We start from the raw sequence: 18967 nt of genomic DNA, 5'->3' as shown, positions 1-18967 counted from the left end.
TGCGGCATTTGCCTGCAAGACCACGTGCAGCGAGCGAGCGAGAGAGACAGCGAGAGCGTGTGACACACATACACATACAGGCACGCGCGCACGCGGGAGAGAGAGCGCGCTGGACACATAGGAATAATAATACTTCGTTACATTGATATACCGATACTGATTCTCAGTATTCAAAGCGCTATCCACACAGGAAGGAACCGGGAAGCGAACACACAATCTTCCAGAGTCTCCTTACTGCAAACCAACAACACTACTACAGCCCCACAAGGCAGTTAAAAAATACACCGGGCTTGAATTTGTTTTCACTTCTGTGCATAGCATAGCATGTTACTTTTCTTGGTGGCTTATTACATTACGGATGTTTCACATGTACATTGTTTCCCCTGTGCTTAAAAGACATTAAAAAAGTGTTTCTCAACTACGCCATGGTCTTAATGTTGGTGGGCGGGTCTCCGTGACTTGCTCTTGCAAGCGGACACATGACCAGGGGGTGTGTAAGCTTAGAGAACGAAGGTAGATGGGGGAGGACCAGGTAAGAAGAGGCATGTTTGTCTCGGAACTGAATCGCTGAATGAAATTAAACGCTTGTGCATTGTACTTACTGAAAGCACCGTTACGGATTTTGCAAATGTTCATTTTTTCTCTCCTTTTAGACAACTGTGTCTTTCCGGAAGTGTTCAGCTATCAATATATTATTTTTGCGGCGTTTGCCTACAGGACCACGTGCAGCGAGAGAGCGAGAGCGTGTGACACACACACACACACACACGCACACACACACACACACACACATACATGCATACATACATACATACATACATACATACATACATACAGACAGACAGACAGACAGACAGACAGACAGACGCGCACTCATGCGAGAGAGCGCGCTGGACACATAGGAATAATAATATTTTGTTACATTGATATAGCGGTGTTCTCAGTATTCAAAGCACTATCCACACAGGAAGGAACCGGGAAGCATACACACAATCTTCCAGAGTCTCCTTACCGCAAAGCAGCAACATTACTACAGCCCCACAAGGCAGTTAAAAAATATACGGGGCACGAATTTGTTTTCACTTTTGTAGATAGCATTGTTGCAATTTTACTTTTCTTGGTGGCTTATTACATTACGGATGTTTCACATGTTCATTGTTTCCCCTGTGCTTAAAAGACATTAAAAAAGTGTTTCTCAACTGTGACTACTAGTACTGACAACTGTGTCGTTCAGGAAGTGGTCACCCATCAATACATAATTATGCGGCGTATGCTACGCCGCGGGTTGGCTAGTATATTAATAATTTATCAATGTCAAGAAACAAGTGCATTTTGGATGTATGTCATATCTTAGTTTGAATCTCAGTAACAATTATGCTTTTCTTTGATTCTGACTTAGGACTATTAGCTTAGCTTTGGAGTATTCTTGGGAATTATTTAACAGTATCAATTGTATCAAAGATTACTTTTTAGTATTTTGTTTGAGTTAGGATTTGAAGTTATTGTCTATGAAATTTTGTATTTTTTCCTTAAGTTGTGTTCTTTCTTGTTTAAGGTTTCATTTGGTGTTTTTCTATTATGCTCATTTAATAAATCAATCCAAAATAAAGAGCATTGTTTGTGTAACTAACTTTTAATATAGGATTTTCCTGTTATGAAATTGTAATAGTTTTTGGGTATTTCTCAAGAGGTGAAATCCCAATCAGAACTTCCTGAGAAATTCCCAGATTCTCCCAGTATAACTGAGAAGTACAGCAACCTCCAACATGTTTTGCTTTTACTTATTGCTCTTCACCTATTGGCCATGATTTGCATACCTCCTGGGGTAGACCTAACAGAATGTATATCACAGAAACATGTGAATTAGCTCCTTCTCAATTTAAGGAAATATAGTCTACTCCAGTGTTCACCTGTATTGCCAAACTCCTAACACTGTCAAAAAGAGGAAGCACAGAAACTCGTCATGAGTAACATATTTCAGTTGTTTGTACCTGCAATCTCATTCTCTTAGTCATTACCCAGAACTTACGACCATAGTTCAAGAAAATGTACATGAACTGGGAAATCAACAGCTTTGTCAGCAGTCTTAGCTCTCCTCTTACCACCACAAGAACAAAATCTGCAAAACTGTAACCACTGTGCCAATTTGTTGATGAACCTGACAGTCACCTTTATCCTCAATCCTGAATGAGATCTCAAAACACTTAACATCACCCAATTTGAAAAGCTGCTTACCACTTACATTCAGGAAACACACCATGTCCTGTTCAGGTGCAGCGGTGCTCAATCTGACAATCACATCTATTCCAACTTGTGAACAAAAAACCAAAGTATTTAAATTTCTTCACTTGAGGTAGGTGTTCCCTTTTTATCAGTAATAAAAACACAAAATGTTTTCAGGGAGAGAACCAAGCGTAAGGTTTTGGAGGTGGTAATTCTAATTTCAGCTCCATCAAGCTAAACTCCATACGGCTGTAGTGCACATTGGAGAGTACAGCCTCATGTGACCAAAATGATCTATAGATAGCAGTGATGCATCCTTTGAATTCCTAAACTAAAGATCCTATCCTCTAAACCTTGGTTGTGTCTTGATATACTGACCATGAAAATCAGGTGAATTATTTCTCCCAATCACTCCCCCCCAGGGATCTCTGTCATTCCTCACATGAACATTGAAGCCTCCCAGCAGGGTTATAGTGTCCGAAGATGGTACTTTTTCAATCACAGAATCCAAAGTCTCCAAAAAGGCCAAACGCTATCATTTTTTATTTTTTTGTGAATATACATAAACAACAATGAAACTTATCCTCTCTGCAATGCAAAAGCATGTTGAGGAGACCATCTCATCTACTGGAATCAACTTCACTTGAATGGCACTTAGTCAGAGGCTTATGATTATTGACACACATGCCCAAGCTCTTTCATGTGGGGAAAATCTAAAAGAGGGGATTAAACCACCCTTGACCTAGAAATTTGACTATATAGCCAATGATGTATGTAGATGTGAGTCCAGCCACATCAGATTGGTATTTTTCAACATGAACAAGTTCCCCAACAAAGTAATACGTATGCCCCAAGAGTCCGTTTCCATTGCCAAAGTCTAGCAAGCTTGGGTCTATCACAGTCTTACCTACCACCTGTCTCTCATTCTCTTCCTTAGAGGTAGTGAGTCCACATGATGGTTCTACATAATTTTTTTGTATTGAGCCACCAGACATGCACTGTTGAACAATACTTCCAAGCCTGGTTCCTGGAGTGGATCCCTGTTCCAGGTGTGGTTCTCTTAGATTTAATTAGAACGTTCATAAGTGTCAAATTATGGATTGCTCTGATGTCTCCCCTTAGCCTTGAGTAATCCTCTCAGCAGCACATACCTCCAGACACCAAAGGTCTAAGGATTATTGAGGCACAAAGCCACACCCCAAACACAAACATGCCACACCTCTCTGGGCCAATCCAATGCAATAGACAATCTCTGACTAACCTGTGGGGTAGCTGGTATACTTACCTATGCCAAAAAGCACAAATAAATACATTTTCCAACCTCTCTTTCCTTTCTGTTTATCCAGCCTGACCCATCTTCTTCCAGTCAGACAAATCCTTGCCTCTCACTCCACTATGTAAATTAGGCTCACAGAGAAGTTGACTAGAAAGAATGCTCAAGTTTTCTATACCAATTCTGGAGGCAGGAATGTTATGTAGAACTCTGTAGGCTATCTTTCCAGTGTGCCAATGGTCTGAAAACCGTTTGTCTTATGGAGGTTAAGTAAGCTTGCCAAGTCTTTGCTAATGTAAGGAAAATTAAGCCATACATATGATAGTGTGTTCCCCTGCTGCCACGTATGTCTATTACTTATTGCCCCATTGTCTGTCTATTAATAAAATATAATATATGATAAGTTTCTTTAATATATAAACTCATGAAGTTAGGAAGTCATTCAGAAAGTATAGTTCCAATGTAACTCCAATACCAATATCAGAGGTATCGATTTCAATCTTAACAGGTACCTTTTTTCCACTCTACTATAGTGAAAGCAGTTTACACTGCGTAATTTACTAAGCAAAAAGACTGTCTCTCTTGGACCCCACCAGTACAGACCATTAGACACATTTTTTTTTCTCTTTAAACAAGTTTAGTTGTTTTTAATATTAGGCAGTGACTTACCAAAAATACTTAAATATTTAAAAGAGCAGTAATGATTTTTCTGAATAGTAGTAATGGATAAGCATCGGCAGAAAAAATATGCTTTTTCTTTTTAGAACTGACTATTTGATGAAATAAGGGATGTTTTACTTCTTGGGTAATGATGTGAGCATCATAACTGAAATATCATACAATGAGACTTCTCACTGCAGGAACAGTGTAGAGTGCTGAAAAAATCACTGCTGCTTGAATCTCAACTTTGGTCAAAGCTAGGTGTTTTTGAAATTGTTAAAAAGAAAGATCCAATTGAAATTTAGATGTGCTGTTCTTTCAATCCAAAAGAAAAAGAAGTATATTTGTTTATGACTATGTTTATACTGTGAAAAGCAGGAGAGTCTCAAAACGTATTGCCCAGAGCTTCAGGTAAACAGAAGGGATTTTTAAATGATATAGGGGTAGTGTGCATTTTTGTGTAAATTCTGCAGTTCCTATCTATCTATCTATCTATCTATCTATCTATCTATCTATCTATCTATCTATCTATCTATCTATCTATCTATTTGTGTGTGAGTGTGTGTGTATACTGTACACATATAATTGTACAGTTTACGGACTGTCCTTTTCAATTCTAAAAACATAAAGTCAACCATGGTTATATATATATATAGGGCGGCACGGTGGCGCAGTGGGTAGCGCTGCTGCCTCGCAGTTGGGAGACCTGGGGACCTGGGTTCGTTTCCCGGGTCCTCCCTGCGTGGAGTTTGCATGTTCTCCCCGTGTCTGCGTGGGTTTCCTCCGGGCGCTCCGGTTTCCTCCCACAGTCCAAAGACATGCTGGTTAGGTGGATTGGTGATTCTAAATTGGCCCTAGTGTGTGCTTGGTGTGTGGGTGTGTTTGTGTGTGTCCTGCGGTGGGCTGGCACCCTGCCCAGGATTGGTTCCTGCCTTGTGCCCTGTGTTGGCTGGGATTGGCTCCAGCAGACCCCCGTGACCCTGTATTCGGATTCAGCGGATTGGAAAATGGATGGATGGATATATATATATATATATATATATATATATATATATATATATATATATATATACTGTATATATATATATATATATATATATATATATATATATATATATATATATATATATATATATATACTAGCTGTGTCAGCTCGTGCTGTAAAAAGTCCAGGGTCTTAGAAACTAATGGAATTGTCAGAAAAAAAAATGAAATGTACAGATGTCAGGTAATTGAAAGGAACTATTCTGGGCATCTCTCTCTTAGTACGATTAATTTTGCCGACATGCTTACATCGCTTGTGTATTAGCACTGGGAGGAAAAGTAAAAGGAATACCTTTTTGCCAATGTTAGCGGCTAAGCAACTTTGTCTTTCTTCTGAGGTTTTGTTTTGTTATATATATATATTGTGGCTCACAGCCGGGACGCCCCTTTGATACTGGATCCGAGGGAGCAGCCATGGGATGCATACTACTTCCCCCAGAACATTTGGGTGCAGCCCCCATGTGTTGCATCGGGGCCAATGCCTTGGAACACCGGAGCTCATCCCTGTTGGGTTCTGTGGCCACTGCCAGGGGGAGCTGCAAGGCTTCCTGAGCCCGAGTGGGCGGCAATGCAACCACACCCGGAAGTGCAGCCTAATCTAGGATAATTGCCACCTGGAGCACTATAAAGAGAACCTGTGGCCACTACTCAGGGCGCCAGAGTTGAGAGGAGGAGGACAAAGCTGCCTGTGAGGAGTGGAGGAAGAATTAGTGTGGTTTTTGTGTTGGTGTTTTTGGGACTGTGCTGTGGCTGTGGGACATGGGAAGACGTGCCTTCCAGCTGAAGAAAAATAAATTTATGTTTAATTTTTACATGTGCCTCCGTGTCCATCTGTATCAGGTCGGGCACCTATATAGCGCCTTTCACAATATATATATATATATATATATATATATATATATATATATATATATATATATATATATATATATATATATATAACTACAAATGGTGTAGTTCAAAGTCCTTTACAAGATGAAGAAATAAAAGTTTATATGAAACAAAAATAAAATTAAGCAATACTAAGTAACCAAAGAATAAAATAAGGTCAGATAACCAGGAGGACAGAGGGCTGGAGAAACAAAAACAAAACATATTGTGGACCACCAGGGAGCATACCAGCCTCCCCAACCTGACATAAACAGACATGGGACACAAGTTCAGCACACTCATTTTTTATTTTTATTTCTTTTCCTGCGGGAAATGCTCTCCCCCGCTCCAACATGTACAGCATAGTCACAAGCACAGTCCAACACTAAACCAAAAACTTTCTTTTCTTTCTCTTTCCTTCTCCATCCACCTCCACTCTTCCTGGCAAGCTTCATCCTCTACCACCCAAGAGCTCCAGGTGCTCGTTGACCTAGTTCTGGCAGCACTTTCGGGTGTGGAACACTGCTGTAACCCAAGAGGCCTGCCATCTAGAACTCTGGGGGAGGTAATGCTCAGGATATGCTCCCTCCCCCAGTCCTTCAAGCGTAAAGGTGTCCCAGCTGTACACCACAATATATATATATATATATATATATATATACAGGTGCTGGTCATAAAATTAGAATTTGGGACTTTCATTAGTTGTCAGTTATAATAATCAACATTAAAAGAAATAAACATTTGAAATACATCAGTCTGTGTGTAATGAATGAATCTAATATACAAGTTTCACTTTTTGAATGGAATTACAGAAATAAATAAACTTTGTCATGATATTATAATTTTATGACCAGCACCTGTATATACTGTATATATATATATATATATATATATATATATATATATATATATATATATATATATATATATATATATATATATATATATATATATATATATATAAATATTACAGTTTTAAGATTTAATCTATTTTGAAAAAGTTCATAATTTAATCATGTTCTGTTGTTTCACGTTTGGGTGATGCTGTATTGGGTTTCTGTTTCTGCCATCTTCATGAGGATCATTTCCAGAATATCCCTGGGTGCATTCATTTGTGATATAAATTTTGAAACAACACAGAGACTCCCTGGGGTGTTTCCAATATATAACAATTCTAAACAGATAAACCTTGTTGCACTACATCAAAAGATGTTTATTTAGTCCTTCCTGTTGTTTCAAATGCCTACTATTGTTTTTTTGATTGGCTTTAACAAAAGATTTCCTTGTCTCCTGCTTTTGACCTTTAGCCAGTTTTTTGACCTTCCATTCTTCTGGTCATTTTTATTTTATTTTTACTGTATCTCATAAGTCAGTATAGCATGTGCAATTTTCCTTCTTTTTCATAACATTATAGAAAGACATTCTATTCTATTCTATGCTATATTGAGCTTTTGAATGATTCTTAATGTATACATTTGAAAAATATGCTACAGAATATGTATATGTATTATGAATGTTCACATAAATTATTATTACAAATTAAATGTATTTTATAGGAAAATATATGTTTTTAAAGATGCATCATGCTTGAACTGCTTTAGGCTTTCTAGTTTGTCATTGTTATTTTTAACTATTGTTCTTCGTTACTTTTCAGCCCCAGCTACACCCTGCCAACATCCAAATCCCAGAAGTGCTTCTCTCCTCTCCTCTCTCTCTCATCTTACTATTTTATAATATCAAGTCTAGTGATTTCACACATTCTGATTTCATAAGCTGTACTATATTTACTGTACGTAATAGTTAAAGTCATGCTACATGGCTGCCGCTCAAAGTTGTTTGCAGTCTTTCTAGTTTGACTGATGCCTTTTTAAAAACAGATGAAATCATTTGTTATAGAAAGAGTCTGAACTAAGACCCTTACAAACTTTAATGTCATGTGCAGAATAGTTTGCCGATTTATTTAAAGTGTGTGTACAGTTTAAGAGTAAAAAAGGTGTATTGTTTATTCTTTTTATCCATTAAAATATATAGAGACATGAAATAAGCAAGTCCTTTAATTGAAAATGCAGTATTTGCCAAGACAGATGATTTGTTCCAACAAGTGTGATGAAAGGCTGATAATGTACCTATCAAGTTGAATATATCTCACTGATCCTCAGGGTGAGTTCTGTGAACAACAGCTTACTCATCAGGCAGGGAATTTGTAACAGAGTGTCAGACTCCAACAACTTGAGAACTTTGAATTCCAGCCAACTGCTTCTCAGTACCAAGGCAGATAATGTTAGAGGGAGATTTGAGACGGCTTATCTCTGGATAGAAATGAGAGCAGGCTGCAGCTGTGGTGAAATGATTTATATAAAAAGAAACTTGCACACGTATACTATATGAAAAGCAAATGGGTTCAACAATATACAATGCCTGCTTTATAGCTGGACAACATGTAAAAGAGTAAACCAACACTAAAAGATTATAGTCAAACAAAAGAAATTCTTACATGGTTATTATTCCAGTTTTAAAAAAATATTAAAAAGATGTAAATGGTGTTATTAATATATAGTATAATATAACATATACTGAAATTTCAGTTTTTAAGTTAAAACATTTGACCAATCTTTGCTCACAAGAACACTCAAACACCCACCGATATGTACTGCATATAAAGTAGTAAGAAAAGCATCATCTGGTGTTTCTTTGCATCCATTATAATGGCGCTAAAGTCCCAATGTCTATGTATCAAAACCGAGCATGTAGGGAGGAACAAAAGGAGAGCAGAAAGTATCAGAAGAATAGAAGTATAGAAAAAAGGCTGTGTTTCTGTGCCTGCCTGTATAATGCCCTACATACTTAGAGTGGCAACTTTCCCACTTTCCACCTCTCAGTTCCACAACTCAGAAATCCTTCTTACTTCCCACATTTCTATCTCTTTCTCTATCTTTATCAGTCACTCAATCATCCACTTCAGTTCTTTTTCCTCTTTACCTTCCTGCTAATGATCCTTTGCCCCAACAAAACTCCCGTCTTCAAATTTACTTCAAACCCCATCCTGGAAGCATTTCCTCAAATCTTCCAAACATCACTCACAAAATCAGTAACAAGTCTATAAATTCTTAGGGTCCATCAAACCACAATACAATTATCAGCCCTGAGACCACTGTGACACTAAATTATTCTTTGCCTTTAAGGAACACTCCGTCAAAAAGTTGTATTTTTTATCCATTATTTATCCCACATTATTTGTAGTGATGTCCAAAAAATTTGAATCTCATGTTTTCATGGACAATAGAGATAGAAAAATACCTGATACAACGGACTTTAATGGAGGTAAAGCTTGAATAATAGCAAACAATATCAAAGCATCCATGAAAAAGTCTCCAATTACTGGTGTCATATAATCCAAAAGTTTGGTACAAAGTCCTGTCCTAACAACCTCCATAATAGAGGGCTGTTCAAAATTAAAGAGCAGATTTGAAACATTTATTTCAAACAAACTGTATAAGACAGAAACACATTCTGCACATCGCTGGATAGAGGAAAGTTCAAAGTTTGGTCCTATGGTCCTTGAGGTTGCATGCACTCAACATGAGCACCATATGTAGCGTGACAAACATCAAAACAGTAGACTATTTCTTGCCACACACAAGTCAACTGGTCCCTAGTTACTGAATTTACAGCTTCCTCAATTCAATGTCGCAAATCTTGAAGATTAGCGGACATAGGTGGAACCTTCCAATCCATTGTCCTGGAATGTTGTCGTTCAGGTAATGCCAGACCTTCATGCAAGATGGTGCCCCGCCTCATTTCCACTTGGAGGTCCGGTGCTACCTGAATGACACCATTCCAAGATAATGGATTGGAAGAAGTGGACAACAAGATCTTGTTCATCGTCTATGGCCTCCCAGGTCTCCAGACCTTACCCCCTGCGATTTTTATCTATGGGGGTACATTAAATAAAGAATGTTTGTTTAAAGAAAGAGTGTTTTCTCTAACCAGTGATGTGAGGAATGTGTTTCTCTTATACAGTTTGTTTGAAATAAAGTTTTGAAATCTGCTCTTTTATTTTAAATGGCCCTGTATATACTTGTACAAGAGAGAGAAGTGCGTTCAAATGATATTAAGCCTTTGGAATGAAGAGCTGCCTTGGCTAACTGCTTTAAAACCTACTGTGATGTTGCCCTCTTCTTTCTATAGGTGAATTGTTCTTGGCATTCATTACAGTTAAAGGGAGTCTTCCCGCAATGGCATTTGAAATTACATTTCCTTCTCCACAAAATATTATTCTGCCAGAAAGATGTTAAAACACATTTCTAGTGAACATTTCAGAAGTGATTACTCCAGGGGCACAGATATAGGAACAGCTAATTGCAGAATAATTGTTATTGAAGCCCCTAAATCTGGTAGGTGGAGGTAGGGCTGACTATTTAATTATTGGCACCCTGCTATGCATTATAATGGTCAGCCTGCCTAGGGTTTCCCTGGCCCTTTTACAGCTATACCACCTGCTCTTCCGAACAGGTAATTCACCGGAAGCAGCTGAAAAGTAATGTTGTTCAAATGAGCTCCACCATTAACAATACATAATAATGCATAAATGTATTTTCAAATAGTTTGACATATCCCTCTTTTCATTTAACAATTCAAGAAACTGAATTTAAAAAGTATTCAGTATTTTATACAGGTGGTGGTATAATATCTTGATGGATAATTTGGTAAACACGCCAGTTTCAAATGTTATTTGGTACTAACTGACATTGTGCTGATTGCCTACAAGTTTGTCTCAACTTTTAGATATCTTCTTTTGTTACTAGAGTTCTCAATGGTTGAAAAAGTATCTCCATCATACTACCATTAGACTGAAATTTATCAAACCACTTTAAGAGAAGGAATTCTTCTTCAACACAGCACGATAAACTTAATGCAAAATCTCCTTTACACCTCTGTTACAGACTTAGATTGAATGTATGCAATAACAGTGAAGACGTAATGGAGCACTGACCAGTTGCCACTTAAACTACTTTTAGTATACAACATACAGTGTATACCCCAGTCCTATTCATTTGCTCTTCATAACACCATGAAAACCATCACATCCTTGTGTTGCACCCGTCATTTTCATTTCAGCATTTCAAACTAGTGATGTGGTCCTGTCACCTCTCAAAAATGTGCCTTGCTTCATGCAATATTTTTTTAAAGTTCCAGGCCCTGTGCTGCAGTATGGTATATGATAGAGTATGGTGTATTAAAGGGCGCGGTCCAAAGTTCCCAGATGGTTAACAACCAGACGAAAATGAATTATTCAACACAATACAATAATTTATTCATTTATCCAAGTACATTGCCATATATGATCTACTTTTATCTCTAGAAATATTTTTTCACAGACAAACAAATTTGGTTATATTTGAAATAAAACACTTTTTTTGCTTATATAAACATATTTTATGAATTTATATTTACCTTGGTGTGTATGCATAATAATATGCAGAGTATTAAGATTGCTATTTTTGTGAAAATGGAATAATAATTATTCCATTGGCTCTTGCTTCCAGAGACGTGATGGGTGTTTATCCAAAGCTCCCATTGCAACTCTGAAAATACCACACAGGATCTGACACTCTTTTGTAATAAATCCTTCACACCACATTGAAATCCCGAACAAAAAAAAAAATTCATAGTGATACTGAGAGCTCTGCATAGACTGGTTTTCTTGTGTGACATTTTTTGTTTCTTTTTTCAGGAACAGCTGTCAAAACTTAGCAAAGAAAACACCAGGAAAACAAATCCTTAGCGAGTTTTGTTGAAAATGTTTTATTTTGATTGGCAAAGTTTAATTTTATTCCTGCATACAAGTATAAGAGCCAGCTGTCTATGGATAATAGAATATGTATGATGTTTTTCTTGTTTTGATTAATTATAATGTAAACAAATATTACACTGCATTACACAATTACAGCACTGTGTCTACATTAAGGTCCTAAAAATAGTTACCAAATGTGTGTAAACCTTGTAACCTCCAGGAAGTGATAGAGAAGCCACAATACAGGGAATGGAGATTTTTTAATAGCCACTCTGGTATATATTTCATTTACATGTAGGTAGATTTGCAGGGGCACATGCTCCATGAAAAATTAGTTCTTTTATCTCACAGCCCTCACTTCACAACCTTGACTAATGATCTAAAACCTTCCACACACCACAAAACAGATGGCAAAATATGACTTTTAGAGAGAAATAGCCTTTAACTTTTTATTCTGATTTAATTTCATTAAACAAAGCATGAAAAGATAACAATTTGTATTTTTGTTTGCAAATGCAAGCAAAATCAATGTCTAAATATAGCAAAATCAAATATATGTCTTCTCAATCATGTAAAGCATAATTTACAGATGCCATGCATGTGCACATGGAAGGCAGCTATAAGGACCAAAAGAAGGTAATTCCATGCCGAGCCAGGGGGTGGCAGGGTGCAGTTACCCTCTCTCTTTTATTCCTGCAGACCAAACACGGGAAATTCTGCCTGAACTCGATGAAGCCACTTCCTGTTCCAGCCCCAATGACGTCATTTCCGCCAAACCTGCCTTAAAAGCCAGAAGACTTCCGCTTGTAAACCCAGTTCTGTTTTGGACTCATCCTGTACACACTGTACTACCAATTTTCACTTCTTTGAAGGGTTATTCAAGTATACGGGTGGCTGCCCCAAACCTTTTTCCTGTGTCAAGGCGTTTCCTTTCACACAGTGATAATTTGATTATCAATTATACAATACAACAAGTTTTGCATAGCTTTCTTCATTGAGAGTAGTTGTACAGCGCTGTGAACAAATTGTCAGGCAATGCAAATACAGGTCATACTAGTTTACGAAATACAAATTAGTACACACAAGAATACAGATTTATTAAAACACACAAACAACAAAGTGGAAGCTGAATAACATGAATGGAAACCAACAATATAGGTCCATTAAATTATTGTTGAACTATAACCAGTTGACAATGAAGGTGGTGAAAATCAAAAGAAAGAAAGGCAGAAACAAAGACAGGCACATCCACAGTCCTGGAGGCCTTGGCCAACTAGCTGCCTACACACTCCTGGGGATTCTATATAGGAGTCTCTGCTGGCCGTCCAATCTGATGAGAGAAAATTTCTATCTGATGATTCCAACGTTATTTTATGTGAGATGATTTTTTTCGATGGTCAAGAGAGCAGCTTGGCAATACAGCAGTGGCACCAAGTGCCACATCAACATACTGAGAAAGGAAACAGAACAGAGGAGGGTAAGTAATGGTTTAGAAATAATAAACAAAAAGTAATATTGTATTAACTATATTTCTGTACAAATAACTAAAAACAGAGATGCAGTATGCACAGCTAATCAGCAATTCTAGTCAGGTTATGCTGTACTAAAGTACAGGTAACTATTTCACATTTGCAAGCTTTTGTGGCAGAAGACCCCCACACTGCCAAAGCAGGATAATTCTGTGATTTAATTTGCTAATTACTTTTAGTTTTTTTTATTTGTTTTTACTTTTCCTACTAGTTCACCAGCACCAGCACACACACGCACTTGCCTTAATGAGTTGATTGCCATTTGGCAGCATGGCAATTGAATGGCATCAGCTGGGGTTGGCTGCAGGGCTAAAAAGCTGTTAGGGAGCATGGCATATTAAATTACTGCAACACAAACTGCAACTATCTAGTGTGACCGGTGGACAGACTACAGAAAGGCAGTAGAAATTGTTGGAGTACCAACCGAGTACCCCTTTTTAATGAGAAAAATAAAATAAAAGCAAAAGATGGCTGTGGACGTAACCCCTGAGGAAGACAGGAATAGTTCAATCAATGAGTCACATTCATTCAGTCACACATGAGTACATGGATTCATGCTTTGCAAAGCAGAAGAGCAAAGTTTTCCGGTTTCAATCTGCTTTAATATTAATTTTCCTCCCTCCCCCTTACTTATGAAACAGCATTTCATCAATTTGGCCAACCGTTTCTTTTTTGTATACGTGTCAAAAGGAGCCCCATAGAAGGAAAGGTCACCTTTCCTGTACTTTCTTGTGTCTAATGGACACGATCCTACAGGAAGTTACCCAAGTTCAGCTTACTTCACCTTATCCTATGACAGATGCCTGTGTGAATAACCTGCCGTTATAATAAAACAGCTTTTAATCCATAGTAGCTTGCAAGCAATTAAATTTTCTTTCACATGGCCGACCAGAAAATCATCCCACACAAAGTTCTCTTTTCCACTCTTTTCATTCTTTCATTGGAGCTCAATCAGTATTGACTGATGATTGTGAATGGGATGCCACCTTCCGTGATCAGAAGGGGCAGGGCATGCTTTGGGCATCATGGTCGAGTTGGGTGTTTTTTTCGAAGTTGTTTGTGAAAGAGAAGATACTTGTAGTGACACTGCCCCCCTTTGTCCTTACTTCAGTTGAGCCAGAAAGATGATCACCCGGGTGCACATTCATGACACTAGTGTAATGTTAATTTTAGTAATGATGTACAATCATCCTGCCCTGTAAAACCAGTGGATAAATGACCATCAAAAACACAAAAAATAAAAATAAGAATATTTCTAATCAAAAACTTGCAATTATATCAAAGGTTACATAGATGGAAATGTTTATGTCATTCTGTGCAATTTCAAAAATGTAACAGGGACCAGGCACAGCCAACACTGTCAATTCTAAAGGTTAGCCTGAGCTAATAGAAAGCTGGGGACAGATATTAAATCTGTGTACACTGCACTTTTCTATTTTCAGTATATCTTTTAAGAAGTCTTAAAGCTCTAATGCAGTTAGCAGATGTAACAGTGTAATTACAGCATAGGGAATTGGAAATTCTCCTTATACATGCCTGTAAATATTCCTTTGACATTTATTATACTCACTAGGGTTCAGGTGCTAAAACACTTGGACTGTAGTCAATTTCAAGTGCAAGTGGCTTTCTAGTACCTAGTTGGTAACTAAATTAATAGAAAAAGATGGACACAAAAATTGAAAATAAAACCTAATACTTATCACTTGTCTGGAAGATATGTGTTTCGTAGGAAGCTGTTTTGTCAATCACATTGGTTTCTTTGCTTCGGAAAGTGTCCGGACCTACTCAGAAATATGAAGCATTGTCATCTACTTTGAAATATGCTGTCTTGTTTGGCAAGTGTTGATATCTTATGACCTGCTATGACAGCTCTTGACAAATACGTACCTAGAAAATCTCTTGAGTGTTTAAACTCACTTTAAGAAGAAGTCCTAAGTGACTTTTTGACACTTCATAGATTTTATGGTTTTGAATTTCTATTCAGTGGAAAAGCAAAAATGCACTTACAGTAAATTACTGCAAAGTATTAACTTTGTTGTACACATAGAAAAATTGAAAAAAGCTTTCAGCAAATTCAGTGTTTACCTGATTGTACATGAATATTGCATCCTGGAATTAATAGTCTTTTGGGTTTTTTTTTGCATAATAAGCTCTCTGTGCTCATATTCTGATGTATAGGTAAGGCAGGGTTTATAGGGAAATACTGACTGTAGAAGGAAATAAGCCACTGGAAATGTCAGCATGCACTTTTGAAGCAGAAGGAAAATGAGTGCCTGTCATAACACTGATCAATATACACAAATAGCCAAAGTTTTAAAAACAAATTTATCTTAATTTCTAAAGTAATGGATAATTTCACAGGGAGACAAAAAGATTAAATCATAACACCTTGGTCACATTTATTTGTTCAATTGGATGGTTTCATCTGATCCATAACTAATATCAGTAGCATCTGCTATCTCAAACACCCTCACTCTTCAGTTCCCCATTATGATTGACTTCATGGTAGTAACTTTTTCTTCTGTACTCAAACTCAGCCAAACCTTCATTCATCTTTGAAAGACATTCCTGCCATGATGTAATTCTGCAGACCATCTCTTTACTGTAGCATATGAACAGCACTGGTAGTGGTATATGGTGTATATATCATTAGATGAGAATGAATCTCTGAAGCCGTGTTTTTCTTTAACATTGGCAAATTGAAATATACTATGATGAATTGTAGTGATGAATGAAACGATCTGTGAGAAATTGAATTCACAGCAACACTCACCAGACTCATTTCCTGTCATTTGTAGATATGTTATTGAGCCATCAAACTTTTGTTGTGCATGTACTTGTAAAAGAATACCCACTTTGCCAATTATGATGTCAACTTGGCAATCCTCTTCTGCAATCTTAGTCTTACTTGATCTCAGTACGGCAATTGACACAGTGGACCATAGTTTTTTGTTAAAACAGCTTGAGGATGAAGTAGGCACTCAAGGCTGTGCATTGAAATGGTTTGAGTCCTACCTTAAAGGTAGATCTAAGTCTGTTAACACAGATGGGAATTTCTCTCAGCCAGCTCTTCTCACACAAGGCGTCCCTCAAGGTTCTGTCCTGGCTCCCCTTCTATTTTCCCTTTGTCTGCTCCCCTTGAGGGCCATTTTTTACAAACATTGTTATGCTGATGATACGCAGCTGTACCTCAAAGTTAGTCCTGACATCACTTCATATGTAAAAAAGCTGTTGAAATGCTTTGAGGATGTTAAATATTGGATGGCACAAAATTTCTTACAGTTAAACAAAAATAAAACAGAGGTCATTATTTTTGGTCCTACCACATCTGCAGTTAAAATTGGCACTCAGTTAGGCTTCTTGGCAGCAATGATTCATAATGATGCCAGAAACCTAGGTATCATCTTCGAGTCATCACTAAGTTTTGAAAAACAAATCTCCATGGTAGTAAAGTCTAGTTTTTACCAACTCAGTTAAATTGGTAAACTAAAATCCTTTCTTTCACAGAAGGACCTGGAAACAGTCATTCATGCCTTCATCTCGGCTAGATTATATGTGGGGTTGCCAAACTCTGCTCTGTCGCACCTTCAGCTGGTTCAAAACGCTGCAGCTAGATTCTTAAAGGGGTCGAGAAAGAAGGATCACATCTCCCCCATGTTAGCCTCTCTCCACTTGCTACCGGTGAGGTGTCGCATTGATTTTAAAATCTTGTTGTTTGTTTTTAAAGCCTTGCATGGTCTCACTCCAAAATTCATCTCTGACCTCCTTCACCCCTATGTGCCACAAAGAGCATTGAGGTCATTTGAACGACTGCTCCTTGTAGTGTCAAGATCTTGGCTGAAGTCTAGGGGAGACAGAGCTTTCTCAGTTGTTGCTCCAAGGCTTTGGAATGACTTGCCTTTTCGCATCAGGTCTTCATCCTCTATCGAGGCTTTTAAAAGTTATCTTAAGATCCACTTGCTTTCTTCTGCCTTTCACTGTGTTTAATGGGATTGGGTTGCATGTTATAATTGGTTGTTTTATTAATCTGCATAATTGTTTGCATTGTGTCTATCTGTACGGCACTTTGGCACAACCTCTGTTGTTTTAAATTTGCTTTTATAAATAAATAATCTAATCTAATCTAGAGATGCATTACAGACAGAAACAACATTTGACTCATTTGCAGGAATCAAGAAACAGGAAAGGTCAGTTGCTAGGTAATATGTTTTCTGTGGGGGAATCACAGTAATATACAGTACACAATGGTTCATTTAAGTGTATGAAAAATATGAAGTATGTTCAATTTTAAAAACACACACAGCATCTCTGTGGTAATGTAAACTACAGGCATAAATAAAATTGATTGGGTCTTTAAGGAGCAATATTCCTTGTTTTCTGCTACAAAGAATTAATTAATTAAACGCTTTGATTCACTCTTGCTAGTGAGTTTTACATTTCAAAATTGTAAAATCACCAGTGAAACTAATTTTAGCATGTTTTGTGAAACTCTATGGGAAGTGAATCTTTCCTGTTTCACTCATCACTAATGCTTCATTTTGTGACTGTTGTTATCTATGTTGAGTCTGATTCTGAAACAAGAAATATAAACTGGTCATCTATCATGGTCCTGGTGGGCCGCAGTGGCTATAGGTTTTCATTCCAGCCAGTTTCCTAATTAGAACTCAGTCCTTGCTGACAATGAAGTTGGTATTTAACTCTAGGGCTTGTTAACACTTTTATTTATCAAAGTTACATTGTAGTCCTGGAGGTTCGCAGTGACAACAGGTTATCCACTTCAACCAAATTCTTAATTAGAATCCTTTTATTTACTACTAAAGCAATACATTTTTTGCTCTTAATTTTAGATATCTTGCATGTTACAATTCAGAACCCTTTATTGCCTATTTTAGTTTTTGGCAGCCGCATTTAAGTTTTAATTGTTGCCTGTTTTCTTAACCAGATATTAGTTAATAATGAAATGCAGATAACCAATAAACCAGCTGCTCTCCAGCTAACGTGCTTTCATTTAAACCTCTGCATATACAGTACACCATGAAGTATCTGTGATACAAATGTTTAGAAATAAATGAGAGGAGAACTGGAAGGACTGTTAAGTTTAAATCTGTTCTGGTCCACAAAACACATGGATAATGTTCTCGGAGAAGGAAACTCTACAGTACGATTACATCTTTTTTTGGATGTATGAAAGCACGATCAAGACAAATGAATAAATACCAAGTTTCATTGTCAGTAAGAAATGTCTTCTAATTATGAAACTAGTTGGAAGGGAAACCTGCCACCTCTGTGGCCCTCCAGGACCATAATTGAGGACCTCTGCTATAAAGCAGAAATGCTAGTAATTTGTAATGAACATACTTTAGTACAGGCGGCACGGTGGCTCACTACTGGCGCAGTGGTAGTGCTGCTGCCTCGCAGTTAGGAGACCCGGGTTCGCTTCCTGGGTCCTCCCTGCGTGGAGTTTGCATGTTCTCCCCGTGTCTGCGTGGGTTTCCTCCAGGTGCTCCGGTTTCCTCCCACAGTCCAGAGACATGTAGGTTAGGTGCATTGGCGATCCTAAATTGTCCCTAGTGT

This window comes from Erpetoichthys calabaricus, chromosome 4 (genome assembly GCF_900747795.2).
Source record: "Erpetoichthys calabaricus chromosome 4, fErpCal1.3, whole genome shotgun sequence".
Lineage (NCBI taxonomy): Eukaryota > Metazoa > Chordata > Cladistia > Polypteriformes > Polypteridae > Erpetoichthys > Erpetoichthys calabaricus.
This window is presented reverse-complemented; position numbering follows the sequence as displayed.